The 15,703-nt window shown below is 41.8% G+C and overlaps 1 protein-coding gene across 2 annotated transcripts in view; it reads left to right on the top strand.

The window, feature by feature from the left end:
* CHRM3 (cholinergic receptor muscarinic 3) overlaps positions 1 to 15,703 on the top strand; it is an 819,103-nt gene that overhangs the window by 279,300 nt on the left and 524,100 nt on the right. The gene's annotated exons all lie outside the window — the stretch shown is intronic.

The following is a 15,703-nucleotide window of genomic DNA, read 5'->3' as shown; positions in this document are numbered from 1 at the left end:
GCATTTAGTTTTTTATGGGGGAGGGGCAAGGGGGGGCAAGGGGCAGAGTTTGGGTGCAGCAGATGGTGGGTTTGTCTTTCAAAAAATTAGCAATCCAAAGCAACTCATCCCTCAGAAGCAACAGGAGGGAGCATTTCTTTTACAGCCTTCCTTCTACCCAGTTTCACCCTCTCTCCATACCCACAGCTGCAACATTTACACAGGTCATTGAGGAGAAGGGTCCTGCCTTTTTTTGACCTGGTCAGATCTAATGCATAGAGACGGGAGTTTAGGGAGCAAGAGGGGGAAGAGAAAAGGGGGCAGTGGGATACAAAGAGCTGAATGCAGGGTGGGGTTGGGTCTTGGAATAAAAAGAGAAAGAATGGGGGAAAACGGGGTATAAAGAGGAGTTTATGCTGATAAGAGGGGAAGAGAGATGGGGCCAGGGTCAGGGCAGGATGGGAAGAAAAAGGGGTGTGTGAGGTAAAGGAGGGAATAAGGTGTGTTTGGCAGAGTGAGGGAAATTCAAGGCACAAGGAGGGAAGAGTAAATGAATAAGGACAGGGAGGGGAGGGGAGGGGAGGGTGGGGTTAGGATAGGAAGAGAAAGGGTGTGGCAACAGGAGGGGAAGAAAAGTTGGTGAGGGTAAGAGGGTGGAGGAGAAGAGAGTGAAGGTAAGTAGACAGCACGATAAGGGACAGGGGAGTGTGAGTGAAGGGACAGGAGACAAGAGTGAGGGAAAGTGCAAGGGATAAGAGAGAGAGAGAGAGAGAGAGAGAGAGAGAGAGACTGTTGGGTATAGCTTAGATGGGGAAAGAGGATTGAGAAGTGGTGTTTTTTGGGGGTCACTATTTCCACTGGGGGTAGGGACTGTTGGAGCCAGCAAGCCCCTCTTGTTCTTGGTTGGATTGGGGGGTATCAAGTTGAGCTTACCAAGCATTCTTTGTGGGCGGTATGGTGAGATATGGAGTGGGAGGTATAGTGTTAGGGCTGCTGAGCTCCTGTTGTTTTTGTTGAGGGTGAGAGATGCTATGTTGGTGCCGTTTAACCCCTCTTGTTGTTTGGCACATTTACTAGATCCCCTGTGAGTGACTCAACGGAGAAATAGATGACTGATCTATATTAATGATTGCTTTAATGATTATTTGTCATTCCCTGATTAACTGATAGGAAACACTGAGTGGTATTAAAATTTCAGACAGCTTAAGCTATTGCTTATGGTTCATTAAAATCATGAAAATGCAAACCCTGCAGTTTTCCAGTCTATATTTACAAAACTCAGCTGTGCTTCTGTGGAATTAGTTACTAACAGATATAGCCTGGTGCCGCCTGGTGAAAATATAGTAAAAGGCACAATAAATGAATGACTTCAATTACATTAACAGCACATTTGATTGGAATTGCTCTGATCATATATATTACTTTAAAACATTGACAGAACTGCTGCTGTGCTCAAAAACACACTGGTCAATATTCTGAAGAACATAACAGTTGCCATACTAAGTCAGACCAAAGGCCGATCTAGCCCAGTATCCTGTTTTTAATAGTGGCCAATCCAGGTCATAAACATGTGGAAGAATCCTCAACAATAGCAATATTTCATGCTTCTTACACCCAGGGCCGTTTACTAAGCCATGCTATAGGCCCGCTAATGTTTTTAGCGCATGCTAATGCTAGAGACACTAATAGGAGTATTTGGGTGTCTCTAGCATTAGCATGCATTAAAAACGCTAGCACACCTTAGTAAAGAGGGTTCCCAGTGCTTTCAACCATTATAATGGTTTATAGACTTTACCTACAGGAATTTGTCCAAACCTTTTTTTTAATACAGCTACATTAACTGCTTTTACCATATCTCATCTCTATTATACATTGAGCAAAAAAAATATTTTTTTCCTATTTAAGGGGTTCCCTTTACTAACCTGCAGTAAGCACTAATGCATGCTTACCGCAGTATAAAATGTACTACCATGGGGCACGCTCACGAAACCTGTGGTAGATGTGGAATCAGAATTAAAAAATAGAATTCATTTTTTTTTAGCGCTGGGGGCGTGTTTTGGGGCAGACAGTGGATGCAGCTATGCTACTCAGTGAGCATGCGGACATTGCCACAATATAACTGATTAGTGCAGAATTAGCATCTGAGCCCTTACCACTTACACAACAGGTGGCAGAAAGGGCTCACGCACTAATGTCCACATGCTACTGGGAAAATTAGCACGTGGCCTTTATTGGGAAAATAGATCAATTTGCCTTTTACCGACAGCACTAAACGTGGCCTCACCATGCGGGAAAGACACGTGTTGGGGCTACCGCAGACCTCTTTTTAGCACTGCTTGGTAAAAAGGCCCCTAAGTGTATTACTATGCAGCTTCATGGAGTATCGCCTAGTCTTTGTACTTTTTGAAAAAGTAAACAATTTGCTGTTCCACTTTACACAGGATTTTGCAGACCTCTATCATATCTTCCTTCAGCTTTCTCTTCTCAAAGCTGAAGAGCCCTAACCCTGTAGCCATCCCTTAAAAAAGGAAAAACAAAATAAAGGTGGTCTTTATTGAACATCGGTAGACAATCAAATTGAACAAGAGTTAATAATGCCAAAAGAAAAGCAGATTAGTTGAACAAATCAAACAGTAAAAAGCTCAAGGGTCCTTTTACAAAGGCGCGCTGAAAAATGGTTTGCGGTAGTGTAGGCACGGGGTTTGGGCATGCGCCAATCCATCTTTCAGTGCGCCTGTGAAAAGGCCTTTTTTAAAAATTTTGACGAAAATGGACGTGCGACAACATGACAAGGTTAACAAAATAAACTGTGAATCCTCCACTAGGACACTGCCTCATCCCCCACTTCATTTGTAGGTGATTCTGTGCTAACCAGTTTGTGCATCTATATTACTGCGCACTAGTCGGTTAGTACAATGAATACTGGGTGAGCCCTTACCACCTACAAAATAGGTGGCGGTAAGTGCTCAAACGGTAATCTTAAAAAATGATTGAACCCTAATGACAACATTAGCACATGTAATGCTGCAAAAATTAGAGTACAGCAAGATGCACACAGGTGTCCTGTGGTAACTTCAAAATGTGTGCATGCTAACTACACCCTTTTTTTTTTGGTGGGCTGTGTTAAGGGTGGAGATTGGGTGATCCTATGCTAACTAGTTTAGCTGGTTAGTACAACAGATACTGGGTGAGCCCTTACCACCTACAAAATAGGTGACAGTGAATGTTCACACGGTAATCTTAAAAAATGATCAAGCCCTAATGGCAACATTAGCACATGTCTATCATCACCTTGAGACTCAATCAAACTTCATTATATTGTATCTTATATGAGCTCAACACCTCTTTTACAGACCTCAGCGGTGCCACTTAGCACTCAAACTTCTCATAGCCCTAAGATTTACGCCCCAACTTCTGATATCAGACCGATGAAAAAGTTGGGGTGTAAATCTTAGGGCTATGAGAAGCTTGAACCCTAAGTGGCACCGCTGAGGTCTGTAAAAGAGGTATGGAGCTGATATAAGATACAATAGAATAAAGTTTGATTAAGTCTCAAGGTGATGATAGATGTGATGAATCGGACATCTTGAGAGTGAGATTATCGCCATATTAGAGGATTGCAGAACATTAGCACATTGCCATTAATAAAAAAAAAGAAAATAGGTCATTTGGGCTTGATTCAGTAAATGGTGCCCAAAGTTAAGTGCCAAAGAGATCTAAAGTAGTATTCTGTGTGTGCCTTTTGCAGAATACCAGCTTAGCATGGATCTTGTGACTAACACGGGGTGCTGGATTTACACCTGCTGAAACCTGGTTTAATGTCGGTGCACAACTTAGGTGTAGAAATGACATTATTCTGTAGCATTGCACCTAACTTTTGGGAATGCCTCCTGATCTACCCATACTCCTCCCATAGCTACGCCCCTTTTGAACTGCATGCTATGAAATTTAGGCATGGATATTATAGAATATTGACTAGGGCAGACGCACACGCAAATCCTAATTGTTGCTAATTAACGCCAATTATTAATTGTTGATGCCTCATCAACTGATTCATTTGTGCCCATCTGCCCTGGGTACCCAAATGACAGAGGCTTATATAGAATCCGGGGGTTTCTGATAAAAAATACCCTTAGCATTCGAGAAAGACCCAAGTAAGTGCATTCTAATACCATTTTTTACTGCACCTTTGTAAAAGGACCCCTATGTAACCTTACTTAGTCACCTCTCCCCTTCGCAATCGGTTCAAAAATCTGCTGCCCGTCTAGTCTTCCGCCAGGGTCGCTTTACTCATACTACCCCTCTCCTCAAGTCACTTCACTGGCTCCCTATCTGTTTTCGCATCCTGTTCAAACATCTTCTACTAACCTATAAATGTACTCACTCTGCTGCTCCCCAGTATCTCTCCACACTCGTCCTTCCCTACACCCCTTCCCGTGCACTCCGCTCCATGGATAAATCCTTCTTATCTGTTCCTTTCTCCACTACTGCCAACTCCAGACTTTGCGCCTTCTGTCTCGCTGCACCCTACGCCTTGAATAAACTTCCTGAGCCCCTACGTCTTGCCCCATCCTTGGCCACCTTTAAATCTAGACTGAAAGCCCACCTCTTTAACATTGCTTTTGACTCGTAACCACTTGTAACCACTCGCCTCCACCTACCCTTCTCTCCTCCTTCCTGTACACATTAATTGATTTGATTTGCTTACTTTATTTTTTGTCTATTAGATTGTAAGCTCTTTGAGCAGGGACTGTCTTTCTTCTATGTTTGTGCAGCGCTGTGTACGCCTTGTAGCGCTATAGAAATGCAAAATAGTAGTAGTAGTAGTAACTTAAGAACTTTGTAAGGTCATGAAAACTATGCAGTTTTGAGATAAAATGGTGTCAGGCATCTTTTTGTTCCAGGAGTAAACAGCCACAAAAAAAGGGATCATTGAAATGTCATTCCATTTATCGATTTATATTCTGCCTCCTTAGTCAGAAAACTGATGGAAAACAATATGACTCGTCTACTGCAACCTACCATTTTGTCTCATTGTAAACCCAGAAAGAGATGGAACTGTAAGAGGATGAAATGAAAAACACAGGGCAAAGTGAATGGTACCTCAGGTTCTGTTTCCTTGGTGACAGATACTTGACAATATAAAAAAATACTTTACTCCAAATATTATACTTTATGACAGCATTTATCAAAAAACATGTATCCCAGAGTTTTATGCCTCCTTGCCTGTAGTTTCTGTGGATAAAATCATTTGAGGCCTGATATTCAAAGCAAGTTAGACATTCATCCCAGATTCTATATATGGGGGGGGGGGGGGGAATTCTATATACGGCACCTGAAAAATCCATACGGAACAAAAAATGCCTAGGGGTATTCAGTAAAATATGCCTACATTTTATAGAATATGCATTCTGTGTGGTATATAGAATAATGTCAAGTGCCTCTCCACGTGACCAATGTAGTCGTGCCATTTACGCCAAGTAAAACTTGGTGTAAATACTGGCGCCTAAATTATGCTCAGAGCATAACCATACACATAATTTTTGGAACGCCCATGACACGCCTATTTCCTCGCCCATATACACGTCCCTTTTTGGATGCACACATTACAATTTGGGCGCAGTACATTACAGAATACGCTTAGTGAATTATGCATGTAAATTCTAATTATTGCCAATTAGTGCTCATAATTGCTTGTTAAGCACTATTATCCACTCTGATTGACTTGTTAAACCAATTAAGTTGTGCACATTCTTATAGAATACGCTTGGATTTTGGCATGAAATGCTAGGCGCAATATCTAGGATGGTGTCAAAAATTGGGCGCCTGACCCAAGATGTGTGCCCAACTAAATTAGCTAAATAGTCAACTAGTGCCAATAAATTGGGTGCTAATTGGCACCATTTTGGAATTTGTGCGTACATGTTGCTACATGCTGTTCTACAACAATGTTCATGCAATAGAGGGCATGACCATGGGAGGTATATGGGCGGGTCAGGGGCATTCCTAAATTTTGTGAGCAGTGTAATAAAATGCTGGGGATGTATGCCTAATTTGGGTGCCAGGAATTACACTTGGCTTCAGCAGGCATAAGTCCTGGCAACCAAATTTGAGTGCCAAAATCAGCACTCAGTGCTATTCTATAATGGGTGCTCATCTTTGAGTGTCCTTTGTAGAATACCGTTGAGTACGGATTTTTTTTCAGCGCTGTTTTTTGAGCGCCATTTACTGAATCTCGCTTTCATTGGTAGGTGCTGAATGCATAACTCACTTAGGGCTTCTTGTACAAAGCCATAGGAACTGAATGGGCTTCGTAACATTTGCCATGCCGAAATTGCTAGTGCAGCTTTATAAAAGGATCCTTAGCCATTGATTCTTTGGCAAGTTATGTGGATAAAACCAGACCATTTAACTTGCTAAACAACCAAATGTTAAGAAAAGTAAAAGAGGCTGGCATTGAGGTGGGGTGAAGATAAAGCCACATTTATTTATTTAGCAGTGAGTTGTGACTGCAAAATGTAAAGTTATGCACTCAAAATTAGGTCACCACTTAGATATACAAAGGTTAAATGAAAACTAATGCCTCCAGATCCACAATTTTGTTTAAATGAAGATATTGTAATAAATATAATTCTTGAAACTTACTCTTTTATTTATCTACTTTATATTCTGCCTGAAAACTAAGGTGCTCTTTTACTAGATTGTAAGCTCTGTCGAGCAGGGACCATCTTTTCATGTTCAAGTGTACAGCACTGCATACATCTAGTAGCACTATAGAAATGATAAGTGGTAGTAGTAGCAAAGGGTGGTAGGGTTACTGCCACATTGGTGCACAGCAGATTGGTCCTGCCTCCGGGCTACCTCAAGAGCGCAACAGTAGTCCTAGCCTCTGCCATGTGCCAACTCCGGTGCTGAAAAATGCATTTTTATTTTCTAGTGCTGGCGGCGTGCCCGGCAGTAATCCGGCAGCAATGTGCGCTGCCCAATTACCAAAAAAGCCCTTACCAGGTAAGGACTCCCTTAGTAAATGGCCTCATGCCAATGCCTTGGCTTAGTGCATAGTCATTTGCTACCTTAAAAAAAAAACAACTTTACCGGGTGGTGGTAAAAGGGGGCCTCAAGCATGCAGCAAACCCACATGCTGATGCCAATGCATGTCCTTTTTTACCGTCGCTTCATAAAAAGGGCCCTAAGTAAATCACAGGAGAGAGACCTTGGGGTGTTGGTGTCGGAGGATATGAAGGTGAATAAACAATGTGACACATCAACGGCTGTGTCCAGAAGGGTGCTAGGCTGCATAGAGAAGGGTATAACCAGCAGAAGAAATGAAGTGTTGATGCCCCTCTACAAGTCGTTGGTGAGGCCCCACTTGCAGTATTGTATTCACTTTTGGAGGCTGTATCTTGCGAAAGATGTAAAAAGACTGGAAGCGGTGCAAAGAAAAGCTACAAAAATGGTATGGGAGAGACTTGCCGACTTGAACATGTATACCTTGGAGGAAAGGAAAAACAGGGGTGACATGATACAGATGTTCAAATATTTGAAAGTAATTAATCCGCAAACAAACCTTTTCCAGAGACGGGAAGGTGGTAGAACTAGAGGACATGAATTGAGGTTGAAGGGGGGCAGACTCAGGAGTAATGTCAGGAAGTATTTTTTCACGGAAAGGGTGGTAGATATGTGGAATGCCCTCCCGCGTTAGGTGGTGGAGATGAAAATGATAATGGAATTCAGATATGCGTGGGATAAACACAAAGGAATCCTGTTTAGAAGGAATGGATCTATGGAATCTTAGCGGAGATTGGGTGGCGACGCTGGTAATTGGGAACCAAACCAGTGCTGGGTAGACTTCTATGGTTTACGCCCTGATCGTAAATGAATAGATATGGAAATTTCAGGAACAGTGCTGGGCAGCCTTTTACGGTCTGTGCCCTGAGAAAGGCAGGGACATATCAAACTAGGGTATACATATAAAGTATCACATACCATGTAAAATCAGTTTATCTTATTGGGCAGACTAGATGGATCATAGAGGTCTTTATCTGCCATCATTTACTATGTTACTATCAGGCTCATTTTTGAAAGAGATGGACATCCAAAAAGTGACATAAATCAGATCTTGGACGTCCATCTCACAGAGACGTCCAAATCGGTATAATTAAAACCCAATTTTGGACGTCTTTGTCAGACGTCCGTCACAAGGACATCCAAATCTCAAGGGGGCATATCAGAGGTGTGTTCGAGGTGGGACTTGGCCGTTCCTAAGACTTGGACGTCTTTGAGCCATAATGGAACAAAGCAAAGTCGTCCAGCACTAAAACTTGGACGTTTTCTCGCAGACCTGTTTTTATCATGAATAAGACAGAAAAAGGTGCCCTAAATGACCAGATGACCACTGGAAGGAATCAGGGATGACCTCCCATTACTCTCCCAGTGGTCACTAACCCCCTCCCATCCCCCCAAAATCATGATTAAAAATATTACTTGCCAGCCTCAGATGTCATACTCAGGTCCATGACAGCGCATGCAGGTCCCTGGAGTAGTCTAGTAGTAGGTGCAGTGCACTTCAGACAGGTGGACCCAGGCCCATACCCCCCCACACACCTGTTACATTTGTGGAAGAAACAGCAAGCCCTCCAAAACCCACCAGAAACACTCTGTACCCACATATAGGTGCCCCCCTTCACCCGTAAGGGCTATGGTAGTGTGTACAGTTGAGGTTAGTGGGTTTTGGGGGGCTCAGCACACAAGGCAAGGGAGCTGTGTACCTGGGATCATTTTATGAAGTCCACTGCTGTGCCCCCTAGGGTGCCCGACTGCTGTCCTGACATGTCAGGGGGACCAGTGTACTACAAATGCTGACTCCTCCCACATCCAAATGGCTTGAATTTGGACGTTTTAGACTTGGACGTTTTTGGTTTCGAAAATGGCCGAAAATCAAAGACGTCCAAATCCAAGGACATCCATGATATTTTCGAACATAAAGATGTAAGTCCATCTTTTTTCGAAAATGACCTTTTCCCCACCTCCAAATTTGGACGTTTTACAAAGACATCCAAATTCCAACTTAGATGCTTCTTTCGAAAATGTCCCTCTATGTTACTATGTTAAATGCAAAACCACATATCAAAAACAATATACATGAAAACAAAGTGTCACATCACTGTGCCTACAGAGTACACAAAAAAAGGGTTTGTAAAAGTTCTTGAACTGTACTAAATTTATACATAAACTTACATATTTGGGCACATGGATCCACAAGAGTGGACGTGCAATGGAAAAAGCAGCCACCCTTGTCTTACAAGTATTTACTTTTCTACATAGTCACCACTATTCACCATACATTTATTGCCAACAATGCACAAGTTTCTGAAAGCCATCACAGTCCTTTGCAACTCTTCATTTAGGTCAACCAGACGTCCCCAAAGGTAGTCCTTCAATTTTGGAAAAAAGATGAAAATCGCATGATGCTAAGTCTAAGCTGTATGGCTGTTGAAATAAGACTGTGAGACTCACCTTGCAATTGTCTCTGTGGTGTGTCATGGGCAATTTCTTCAGATGGGTTACTTTTGTGCATGACATGACAGCAATGAACCTCACCCTTAAACCAGGTTATTTGGAATATGTTCTCAGTTTCTTGAATGTATGCTCTCCAGATATACAGCAACATTTTCTTCATGTGCTTCTGAACTCTTTTCAATCATTCTTTCAAGTTTTCAGGGTTGCAATATAATGCTTTGAGTGATTGACCAGTTGTCCTTTACAAGTTTGTCAACCTTTCTTGTGTGAGACTCATCTGTTGCTGTCACGGGTCATCCACTTCATTTTTGATCACAGAAATCAACCCTTCTCTGTCTGCAACCTGTATATTATTTTGGCCCAGTGAGGGAGACTCACATTACAGATCACCATAAACAACCTGCACGCAGAGGTGAATTTCAATTGGAGGGACACCTTCAATAGTCAGAAATTCTATCACTACACATTGCTTAAATTATCGATGCGTGTTCACTGCATGCTTCCATTTCAGAAGCAATAGCAAAACAGTCTCTCATACAGACACTTCTAACTAACTGAGGTGAAAGAAGAGATTTACAAATGCACTTGTTCTGCAGCCCCTCCTTACCTCTCTACCCTCATCTCCCCTTATGTTCCTACCCGCAACCTCCGCTCTCAAGACAAATCCCTCCTTTCAGTACCCTTCTCCACCACTGCCAACTCCAGGCTCCGCCCTTTCTGCCTCGCCTCACCCCATGCTTGGAATAAACTCCCTGAGCCCATACGCCAGGCCCCCTCCCTGCCCATCTTCAAATCCTTACTCAAAGCCCACCTCTTCAATGTCGCCTTCGGCACCTAACCACTATACCTCTACGCAGGAAATCTAGACTGCCCCAACTTGACATTTCGTCCTTTAGATTGTAAGCTCTTTTGAGCAGGGTCTGTCCTTCTTTGTTAAACTGTACAGCGCTGCGTAACCCTAGTAGCGCTCTAGAAATGTTAAGTAGTAGTAGTAGTAGTAGATTTCAAGGAAAAAGTGAACCCATGTAGCACATCAGTGCTGCCATCTATTGATGAATTATAGAGGTGGTGGCATTACTTTTTATTTAATCCTCAAATATTCAGTGATGCTAGTTAAATGGATAGCACATTTGAATATGTGATACACTGGTGCATAACTGTAGTGCTGACTGTCATCATTGAATAATCAGAGGTTGAAGAAACATCTAAAGCAATGAATGTATTTGCAATGTGCTGACGGATATGTTGAGAACAAGCTGCCAACAGAAGTAGCTGACAGCTTTTTGGCACAGAAAGCAACCACACCACTGCAGTGTTCACATTAAAGCTTGGGATAATCCAGCGCAAAATAAATCACACATTAATAATTCTGAGATTTGAAAAACTTATTCTCCATATCAAAAATTCTAGTTCACATTCTCTAATGTTGGATTAAAACAAAGAAAGTAAAAATATGTGCTATTTTTAACCCTCCCAGGCTCAGCCTTTTAGAAAGTCTACTTTAAATCAATACTAATGGTATTCCTTAAATTATCCATAGAACTCATAAACTGTGACCAAGTCAGGGCTGGAATTATGCATATTCCCTCAGATTCTATATAGTGCACCCAGCGTTCCGTGCCAAAATCCAAGCGTATTCTATAAGAATATGTGTAACTTAATTGGCTTAACAAGTCAATCAGCATTGATAAGTGCTTAATAAGCAATTATGAGCACCAATTGGCAATAATTAGAATTTACATGCATAATTCGCTAAGCATATTCTGTAACTCATTACACCTAAATTCTAACATGCACATCCAAAAAGGGGCATGGCCATAGGAGGGGAAATAGGTATATTGTGGGCATTCCCAAAAACTACATGCATGGTTATAGAATATACTACTACTACTTATCACTTCTAAAGCGCTACAAGGCATACACAGCGCTGTATACCATACACAAAAAAGACAGTCCCTGCTGAAAGAGCTCACAATCTAAATACAGGCACACACACACAGAACAACTTATAGGTAAGGGAATTAAAGAGGTGGGAATGTACCTGCTTGGTATGTAATTTACTTGGCATAAATGGCCATGACTAAGGGCCCTGTTTACTAAGGTGCGTTAGTGTTTATAGCGCATGCTAAAAATTAGCACGCACTAACGCTTATGTTTACTAAGCGGCGCTATGGGTGCGTTAGCATTTTTAATGCACGTATATGTGCGTTAAACACTAACACGTCCATAGAAATGTATAGGCATGTTAGCATTAACGTGCCTTAAATTTACAGGTGCGTTAAAAACACTAATGCACCTTAGTAAACCTACCGCTAACTCTGTAGACGCCCATAGGGATATTATGGGTATCTACATGGTTAGCACATGCTAATGCTTAGTGCGTGCTAAAAATGATAACATCTCTAGCATGTCTTAGTAAACAGGGCCCAAACCTTGGTCACGTGGAGAGGCGCACAGCATGTTCTATATACCATGTGGAAATTTAAGCCTATTCTATAAAATGTAGGCACACTTTAGAGAATATGTCTAGGTGTCATTTTATTCCACATGGATTTATTAGGCACCATATATAGAATCTTCCCCATTGTGGCCCCTAAAATAACATTTAAGAGGCTCCCCTCAAGTAGGAAGTACATTTTAGGTTTAATAGTCTTCCATGCTTCTGAAAGACTATGCATAAAATGCTACATTGCATAAAAACACAGTGATAAGGTCCCTTGTAATGCAAGGCCCTAAGCCCCTGATGGCGAACCTATGACACGCGTGTCAGTACTGACACGCGTAGCCATTTTCGATGACACGCGGCCGCATGTGGCCGCATACAGAGAAGCAGCGGCGTTCCTTGCTGACACCCGGGCGGATTGCCGATGCGCCCCCCCCCCCCCAAGGTGCAGCGCGACCTCCCCCCCCCCCCGGCGAAATCACCCCCCCCCCCCCGGTGCATGTTTACCCGTGTGCGCTCCTATTGGCTCCCTCCGAGTCCTCCGCTCATTCCCTCCCTGCTGCTCCCTCTGCCCCGGCTCCTGCACGGCCGTTTGACCTCACTTCCGGCCGGCGGAGCAGAGAGCAGTGGAATGCCGTGGGGGACGCATCTCTGAGGGCCCTGTGATCGCCATTACCAGCAACCACATAACCACAGCAACCATCATCCAATCTACTGTTCTGGGGTGTCGTGGATTTCTAATTGACCATCATTACTGAGATAGGTGAGGGGGAGGCTGGGAGAGGCAAGGGCATGTGCTATGGGTGCCGTTTCCCGCCATTAGAAATAGCGGCAGCCATCTTAATTTACATAAGGTGGTCAGTTAGGCTAGTTAACCCCTAATTGCCTGCAGGGCTAACAGGCTATCTATAATTCTATCTTCTGTCACTGCCCCCCTGATGGAGAACCCAAAAAATAAAAAACCAAGGTTAAGTAAAGGAAGTGGTAGTAGCAGTAGCCGACCCTTTCAAGAGACATGGACCGAGATGTATGGCATTATAGAAAAAAATGGCAGATCATTTTGCGTTCTATGTACTGAAACGGTAGTAAGCAGAACGTGGAATATAAATAGACATTTTGAAACTAATCTTTCCCAGCTCTTGAAAAAAAGTGAGGATGAAAGGAAGGAATAAATTTCCAGGCAGCTACACTTTTATAAGAGCCAATCTAATTCCATCCTTACATTTGTAAAAGGTTCTACAAATTTAACATCTGCAAGTTTGAGCATTGCTCACTTCATAGCTCAGCATGGAAAAGCACTCAGTGAGGGAGGATTTATTAAAGAAACTCTCCTAAGATGTGCACCAGTTCTATTTCACGATATGCAGAATAAAGATGCAATTATTAAGATAATATCTGAGTTACCAGGAAATTTGGAGTGCCTGGATCCGATTACCAGACACTTTTAGCACCCTGAAAAATATAGCAATGGCTTTACTCACAATTTTTCCCTCTACATACTTTTGTGAAACCTTATTCTCAGCGTTAAATAATATCAAAACCAACAAAAGAAACAGATTGAAAGATGAAGTTAGTAGCGCTTGCTTGGGCTTGAAGTGTACAAAATACCAACCTTCAATTGAAGATTTAGCCAATGAAATTCAGCAACAAAAAAGTCACTAATAGGCAGATTAGTTAAAGAATTCCCCCTCCCCCTCACTTATCTTAGTTCACGGCACCCCACACAAGTTAAATAATACCAAGACCAACAAAAGAAACCGATTGACAGATGAACAAAGAAGTCACTAAGCAGGTAAGTTAAATAATTAGTTTTTGGTTTATTAAATACAGTTATATATTACAATTATACATTTTTGTTATTTAAACTATAAGTATCGTGAAATTATGGTTTTTTTTCTCGAAGTGACACACCACCCGAGTTATGCTCGGTTTTTTGGCGAATTTTGACACACCAAGCTCAAAAGGTTGCCCATCACTGCCCTAAGCTGTAGCTTGCTTAGTGTATATGCAAATTCAGCTCAGGATCAAATAATTATAATTAGGACATCATTTTAGACTTCTTATGTGACTTATACATGTGCAAATGGTGGCATTTACCAGTGTAAATTTGGTAAATATGTAAATGACAATCTTTGAACGCCACCTTTCCCACAAGTGTATTGGGAATGCACAGATTGACGGTGGTGGTGGTGGGGGGGGGGGTATTATAGATGGTTTGGGAAGGTCAAAATATTATCTAGGGAATTCTCTATATGGTACCTAGTGTTATGTATTATGGACTAGATTCTATATATCACGACTAAAAAAATTGGTGCCGAAACGAAATATGACTAGGCGTATTCTATAAATTACACCTAAATTTAGTTGTACTTTATAGAACAAGCCTAAATTTCTGCACAGTTTATAGAACATGCTGAGTGCTTGTCTGTGCGACTAAATTTAGTCACAGGCAGTTATGCCAAGTAAAACTTGGTGTAATGCTCATATTATGAGCAGAATGGGTGTATTCTATAACCACACGCATATATTTTAGAAAAGCCCACAACCTGCCCGTTCCATGCCCATGGCCAGGCCCCCTTTTCAACTATGCCACTTCATGTTATAGAATACACTTATACAGTTGTAAATTCTAATTAATACCAATTAGTGTCAGTAATTGCTTGTTAAGTAGCATTTATCAGTGCTGATTGGCTTGTTAACTAATGAAGTTGTGCACGCAAATCCAGAATATGACTGGATTTGCGCACAGAACTTTAGTCGCTCTATATAGAATCCAAGGAGTAGTGCAGTGAATATCATAATTTTGGGTGAGGAGATTTTTGGTTTCAGCACATTCACTTTAATATTATTTTAAATAATTTAATGTGTAGAATTGTAAATTATATATAGGTGCTTTAATATTTTGTAATGAATTTGTTTACCATTGTATTTAAATATATGACTTCCTATTTTTGAGTAATTCCCAGTTATGCCTAAGCTCTGACCCTGACACTACTTAAATAGGGATGAGGTGGTATGATGTCATATTCAGCGACATTATCCGGATAATGCCAATGAAAACCCTGGTACGGAATACTGATCCCCAAATGTTTCACACACCTTTCATTCTTGCATCTTATAGTTTGCAGTTATTGCTCGTTAGTTGTATACATTAAGGCACAGTAACTAAAAGATCTGTGCAGTAACATAAGATAGAGTGATAAGTATACAGCTCAATTACCTGATCCCTGCCCATTCAGCATCCTTAAAAAACCCACAAACTGCAATTACCATCCATTAGCACTGTTCGTTCCAAATCCCCATCTTTGAGGTGCTTCCCTTCGCCACTCAATCAAGAGCACCACTCATTCCCTACCCTCTAACAATCTCCTTGGACACTTATCAGGAGTGTCAAATAAACACATCATGGAGGGAATTCTATAAATGGAGCTAAAAATCCGGCACAGAAAAAAATCGACCCTAAGCACATTTGTATAAAGGGCACACACCCTTTATAGAATCATACTTAGTGTCGATTCCTATGCCTAACTTTAGGTGCCAGACTTATGCCTGCTGAAACCTGGTGTACATGCTGGTGCCCAAGTTAGGCATGCTTACCTGGTATTCTATAACGATGCTTTTCGGAACACCTCTATCACGCCCATGCCTTTCCCATGGCCACACCCCCTTTTGAGATATATGCTTTGGGAGTTAAGTGCGCTGCCTTATAGATGCACGTACAAATTGTAATGAGTGCCAATTAATATCTATAATTGGTTGTTG

Source organism: Microcaecilia unicolor, chromosome 3, assembly GCF_901765095.1.
Source record: "Microcaecilia unicolor chromosome 3, aMicUni1.1, whole genome shotgun sequence".
NCBI classification, from domain to species: Eukaryota; Metazoa; Chordata; class Amphibia; order Gymnophiona; family Siphonopidae; genus Microcaecilia; species Microcaecilia unicolor.
This window is presented reverse-complemented; position numbering and strand designations above follow the sequence as displayed.